General features: G+C 27.2%; 1 long non-coding RNA gene across 2 annotated transcripts; it reads right to left on the bottom strand.

Moving 5' to 3' along the window:
* Window positions 1–482: 482 nt before the first annotated feature.
* LOC136087471 (uncharacterized) lies at window positions 483–6,225 on the bottom strand. Of its 2 annotated transcripts, XR_010641812.1 has the most exons (7): window positions 3,625–6,225; window positions 3,173–3,334; window positions 2,578–2,981; window positions 2,219–2,402; window positions 1,858–2,022; window positions 1,499–1,581; window positions 483–1,044 (listed from the first exon to the last, which is right to left on the bottom strand). It is a non-coding gene; the product is annotated as an uncharacterized LOC136087471 (long non-coding RNA). The 2 variants fall into 2 exon arrangements; XR_010641813.1 differs by lacking the exon at window positions 2,219–2,402 and having other exon boundaries at window positions 3,625–5,608.
* Between the last annotated feature and the right edge of the window lie 947 nt (window positions 6,226–7,172).

The following is a 7,172-nucleotide window of genomic DNA, read 5'->3' as shown; positions in this document are numbered from 1 at the left end:
ATTTGATTTAATTTAAATCTAAATCAATTGGTAATAAATTTGTTAACACAAAAAAACATATAGACCTAGGCCTGTTTAACAATTATTTAATGGTTTTAAACATTCTACACTGTAAAAAAAAAAAAAAGGGTTTTTTAAATAGCTCTAAAAGGTTTTTTACTTTGTCCGAGGGTGGAACCCTTTAAAGGTTTTCTAGAAAACCCTTTTTAAAAACCTTTAATCCGAAACTGGAAAACCCTTTTTTAACTTGTACTTTCGTTTTTAATTTGAATTATAAATTATTCAATAATTTTTTATATTACGCAATAACGATTTCAAGCACGTATAAAGTTGGTTCAGTACCAATACTTAGGATAGATTGAATATACACTTTAGTTGAAACATTTAATTTATACATAATATTGCTTATATGCAAATGTTTAGATTCTTTAATTCCTCTGTAATTTTGCACGCAATATGAAAACTCAATAAAGAAAATTCTGTAATAATGTTTAAAATTTTATAACATCAAAGTAATATACAGTAAAGTTTACATTAAATGAAAAAAACATTACAATAATCAGAGACAGGTCAATAAATGTTGTACAAAAACAAACAAGTTGTACAAAACGAAACAAATTGGAAAATAACGTTAAAACTATTATGTAAAACTATTATGAGTTATCATACAAATTTTCTGCTTCAAATTTAACTATTACAACTATTATATTATATTAGTGACAAAAAAACATAAATAAATTATAAAGATTAACAACAAAAACATACAAAAAATAAAAGTCATAAATATCAGTGCAAAAGGCGGTTGCCCTATTTGCTGACAACATTTGGCACTTTTCCTTTACCACCAAGAAGAAATATTATAAAAAATTGACATGTATTGATCAATCCTTTTGGGAATTCAATGCTGAATATCCAAAATGCTGCAAACCATGCTTGAAAAGTCTCGGAAAAAGTGCAAATAGTTTTAGGAAACAAAACTTCCTTGTCGACTGATATATTCCAATCGTCGTCTTGTGGCAATATGACTGGACTAAGTGGTATTTCCTGTATAAATAAAGAAATAAATACAACAATTCATTTAATCAAAAAAAAAAAAAACTGGAACAACTTAAAATCCCTCTAATACAAAGCTCTTAAAACCATTCAATTTTAAAATTTCTTAATTGATAACACTTTTTTCCTCGCCTAAAGGACAACATCACTTTTTAAATTGTGTCATTAGTATGAGAGTATTTACATGGACTTAAAATATTCAATAACTTATTTCTTCAAACCAGTAAATTTTTGCATTTCCTTAGATCTTCTTCTTAATATTTCTTATTATTTCTCAGATCTTCTTGTTATTAAATATATATTAGTATATAGTTAAATATATAATGAATAAATTAGTTTTTATAGTTTAATATATGATAAACATATTAATTTGGAATGGACTATAGAAAAATATAATCAAGTGCAATTTCCTAAATAATGCACAATGTATCAATAAACATCCTACCTAGTTTGGTAAGGGAAAAAACAATTCTTCCTTCTCCCCAAATAATGAGGGCAACAGCAATGTAACTAACATCACCTTCCAATCTAAAAGTATTTACATCTTTAATTATAAATACATGCAAAATAATACATTTGTTAAAACTAGTATATATAAAATAGCAGTATTAGCATACATGTGTAATGTATTAAAAAATGATCAAATGCTTATAAGTTAATCAATATTTGCTAGAGTTACTAAACTCTTGTAACTTGTTGCCTACTATGACTAGTTTTAATTGTTATTGGATTAAAATTTTTTATTTTACAATAAAAAGAGAATTGTAAGAATGAAAAATAAAAAAAATAAAAAATGTCGTTTACCATTGTCCAAAGTTTCTTCTAAATGTTTGTTTATCATTGTTGAATATTCACAATTTTTTTTGCATCTTTTGGCTGCTTCTTTGATCACCGCATTATAAGGGATAGAAATTTCATTTCTAATTTGGTTACGTCTACACCATATAGCAAAAACACATCTGCTGTAAACTTTAATTTATAAAAATCATTTGTAAAATTCATCTACATTATGATTACAGAAATAAGCCTATACTTAACATTTTTAATGTTCATAAGGTAATAATTTTTATATAGTCTTTCAAGACTGTCAAAGGAAAGTCAATGGAAATATTGTAAAACAAAAGTACATTTCATAAAAGAACATTAATTCTTTATATAATCTTACAAAAATATTTAGTCGTAAACATGGAAATTCTTCGAGAACTTCTACAGTTGTCTGTACCCGCAAGTTCTTTTCATTTTGTCTTTGATCAAATCAAAGCTTGGTGTCTGTTTTTTTATTTCTTTTTTTAAAGCATCTTGATTTTTTTTATGCTTATGTGATCCTCACCTTGTATCACATTAGCCAACTAATAAAAAGAAGTTATAGTTACAACTGCACTTATAGAAGTATATTACCTTACACCAATCAGCTGGAACTTGTTAACAGTAACGAAAATATACATTTTTGACATTTAAACAACATTACATTACAATAATTTTACGAAGTTATAGCAAGTAATATTTATATACATTATTACATACTTTAACTTGAGCTGTTTTTGAGAGGGTGCTGTTGTCAGGCTGCTCAATTTCAACTTGATCTACTTTTCGTTTTCTTTTTGAAATGCCAGGCCTTTCAAATTTTTCTCTTGTTACAGCAATCAAATTTTTGCTACAATCGGGTTGTCTGTATTTTTTAAATTTCCTTTCGAAGAGCTACTCTAATAATATTCTAACCTCAAAATACCCATTTAAAATGTGAAATAGACATATAAATTGAATTTTAAAATAAGATTTTCTTATTAAATAGTTGATGACAAATAAAAGTATGTAAAAAAGTAAGGAATGCTAACTGCATTACACTACTTCCATCGTAATCAGCCAAAAAAGGATATTTTAATATAACTGTTGAGCTAACAGCAGAATATATTCTTCTGGTTGGATACCTGTATAAACAGTTTTTGATAAAACATTACAAAATATTTAATATTATAATATAAATGTAGCAAAGTAAAGAACAAATTTTTTTTTAAATATGAAAAATAATTAATCATGAAAAATTGATGAAATGGAAATTGAGAAATGGCAAACTCAGAGTCGGCAAAGTATAAAACAAGAACACTAATTTTCAACTTACAAAATGTCACATCTTTTTAAGTCATCAAACAGTGCATCAATTAAGAGGGCATTGCTTTTTGAGCCTAAACCAAAACTAGCCTTGTCTTGACATTGTAGCTTAGCTATAATATTATCCGGAAAAAGTGGCAACTGATATACAAAAGGAAATTCTTGCACCTGGCTAAATAAATAAAATAAAGTTCACAGTAATTCAAGCAAACCAGAGTAATTTCTTTAAATTACTCTGATTTAAAATATCTCATTCAACTGTAATTTAATATGGGTAAAAATATAATTTATAACAATGAAATCCATCATTAAATGCATAATAGTTCTTAAACACAAGTATTATACAAACATTAAAGTATTAAAATTAAATAAAAGTATGCAAATACTCTCATAAATTCAAATCAATGATAGAGTGTTATTATTAAAAAAAAATGTATATAAAGTAAAAATACTATAACAAACCTATGTACACATTCTGCTTCTTCAATTTCTGAAAAACTGCCAATGTTTGTTTTTCACCCTTTTCATTATTTACACTGACAACTGCAGTATAAGTAGATTTAGAATTATCTAATGCTGCTCAAACAGATTGTTTTGTTGTTTTCAAAAGACGAATAAATCTTATCCTATCTTTTATCAAAGGTAAAAGCTCTGTTAGCATTTGCTCTATAAAGCCACATAAATAGTCACCGGTTAATTCATACCCTATTGCAAATAAACAATGAGAACAATAGTTTTACGAAACATACATAATTTTCAAATAAACAAACTACATAAACTAAACAAACTAAATAAGTATTCAAATAATCATGTCGTGAAATTGAAGAACAAGACGGATGCACAATGCTCATGCTCACATACTGACAGCTGTTGAATTTAAAATAGTCATTTCGATTAAAATCAATAAAACATCCTGTTCTGCAAACTGTCCACTCATTTTTATCCAAAACTTGATAAGAATGCAAATGATGTGAAAAATTATTTGGTGTCAACAGGTGTCCACATAACAACCAACAGTCACATAAACAGACAATGTATATGACTTTAAAATAAATTGGGACAGTTTCTTCTGTAACAGTATGCAACACATATGCTGCTTTAATAGAATAGCAAATACTATCAATTGATATTGATTTTGCTATAACAATGGATTCATTCCCTTCTATATCTAAATTAAGTAACTATCTTATAGCTTCTTGTACTTTAACATCCAAGTTATGAAAAAATCTTGGTGCATTTCCAGACACAGTATAATTAGATAAAAGCATATCATCTGTCAGCATTTCCCAGCACTGCAACATTTGATGATGCTTTGATCATGTTTTATATACTCTCTGCAGTACATTTAAATCATGAATTAATGGACGCAGAACTTCAGTGTAGTCATATTTAGCCATTTTTATAAATTTATATTCAATCAATAGCCAAATGAATAAATTTTTGCTTTGAACGAAACTCAGATGGAATATTGCCTAACAAAAAATAAAATGCAGTCACTTTATGCTTCCTCGCTTAGCTCCTATTGGATTGCAAAGCTCAACTTTATCTACATATAACTGAATCTGCAATGCACTTGGATTTTTATGAAAAATTCTCACTATGAAAAAGTTCACTGTCACAAAAGAATATGATAAAATCATTATTAGAAAGAGACTGATTGTAACTGTCACCCAAACAGTTGTAAACATCTTCATGGAAAACTAATTTTGATAAAACTTCCAGAATTGGAATGCATTGAAAAACAGCAGTTGTATTATTTATTCTAAAATCTATTTGTCTAGGCATTGCAATCATATTTTTGCTTTTCAATAATCCTATTAGTCTATTTTTATTTGAAGACATCTTGCCCATGAATTGCAGCAATCTTTCTGTGTCTGTTATATGTGCCCAATCATTGTCCATTGTCAATTATTTTTGAGTAAATATTGACATATAACATCCTTTAAACTACTTAGTGAAATCAAAAATATTTTTTGTATATCTTTTGCAATTTCTGCATGAACAGAGGCTGGAAGCATGTGTACTTCTCTGAGTCGCAAAAGAAGAAATGCAAAATGTTTTTCCAAAGTATTAAGCATATCAGTAACATTTTTACATTTAAAGACTTGGTCTAATTTTTCATTATTTTGATCATTTGATTCTTCGGTTGTTTCAGATGAATCTATGATGTTATCATTTTTATAATTTCTACTCCCCTGATCACTTTCATTATCACTAGACCAGCTTCTTAATAAATTACTGTGCTTTCGTTGAACATGTTTTTTTAGACTATCAGCACTTTTGAAAGTTTGCTTGCACGTAATTGAAACACATCTAACGTAAAAAAGAAGCTGATTTTCATGAAACAAGATAAGATATCGCAAATACTTTCCAAATGAAAAATAATTGTTGCCACATTCACAAAGAAATTGGGGCATGTTTAGCTATTGTATATTATAAGGAATCTGCAATGTAAACAGTGCAACTAAAATGTTACTATAAAATGCATAATAATAAAAAAATTACTTTCAATTTCTGCTTTAAATGTTAATTATTAGCTTTACTTTAAAATTTTAAAAAGAATTACATTGACCTATAGGAATCTCATAGATAAATCGGTTAACTTAAAAAGTATACGCTTTTGCGTATTCTATTTTAAAAATTTTAACAAAATACAATTTTAAATATAATACAATAAAATAAATACTATTTATTTTATTTGAGATATCATATTGCTAAGCAGTTGTAATTCTATTTTAAACCCTTTCAATTTTTAATTATGCCTCGATATCAATAAAAGGCACTCGATATTAATTGGTTTCTTATATCTTTCACCACAAAAAGCCCTTTGCTTTTTTGGGTTTTCTAATACATTTCTAATACATTTCTAATACATTTTTTAATACATTTCTTATACATTTCTAATACATTTCTAATGTTTTTAATACATTTTCTAATGTAGAACCCTTTCAAAAACCTTTTTTTACGCACCAAAAGGTTTTCTAGTAGTAGAAAACCTTATGCGAAACCTTTTTTTTTACAGTGTAGACATGTAATGTATTAATAAGATATTAAATAAGTTCTAGATAAGACTGTCGAAAATCGTAAAAATGCTTGCCCATGTACCCGTCAAGCGAATGGGCAGTTACCGGCGAAAAATAAACTTTATATAAAAATTGTACCTGGAAAACAAACCATATAAATTAAATGGGTAGTTTTTTTTTGTTTTTTTTTAGATACAACTTTTATATAAAATTTATTTTTTCCCAAATTTTCATTAACATTAACAGTCGACATGTTAGTTTTTCTCAACCGTAATCGGGGCTTAGATTTTAATGATATTATTGGTTTAAAGTTGTCCTTCTTTACTTATATCAAAACTTTATTTTGTTTTAAGTTTTCTTATTCACAAGTCCCAAATACGGTTGAGAAAAACTAACATGTCTACTGGTAATGTTAATGAAAATCTGTTTGTTTGTTTTTTCGAAAAATAAAATACCTTTTAAAGAAGAATTTTAAACCTTTGATATATAATTTGCATAAACTGAAACTTGGATTTCCTTGAATGACCTTTCAGATAATTATGTTTTCCATTTTCCAGGTTTTAAGAGAAATTGTTGAAGAGACTAGCTAATAAACGAGTTGGAGGAGTTCTGATTTATGTAATGGAAAACATTGTAGTTAACGTAAAGAAAAATAAGTGGGTTTCAAAACTTTCAGAACGTTATGTTCGATGTTTTCAGAAATTCTTATTATGATCAAGAAATCATAACTATTGGATTTTTTTACAAGATCTTCAAAATCTTCTTTCACATTATGTGAAGAAACTATGCTACAAACGCAGCCTAATTTTTGTTTTGGGAGTAATAGAATTAAAAAAATAAAAAATTATTGACGTCAACTTTACTTGACCTCCCCCCTCCCCTTGTCAACAAATGTCGAAAAAGTTCAGACCTCCCCCTCCCCCTATTTTGTTGACGTAAATAATGGATAGCCCTATTATGGTTTTCCAATCAATTGACTTGAAAACC

This window comes from Hydra vulgaris, chromosome 11 (genome assembly GCF_038396675.1).
Source record: "Hydra vulgaris chromosome 11, alternate assembly HydraT2T_AEP".
Classification (NCBI taxonomy): Eukaryota; Metazoa; Cnidaria; class Hydrozoa; order Anthoathecata; family Hydridae; genus Hydra; species Hydra vulgaris.
The sequence above is the reverse complement of the archived record's forward strand: the minus strand, read 5'-3'. Positions and strand labels throughout refer to the sequence as shown.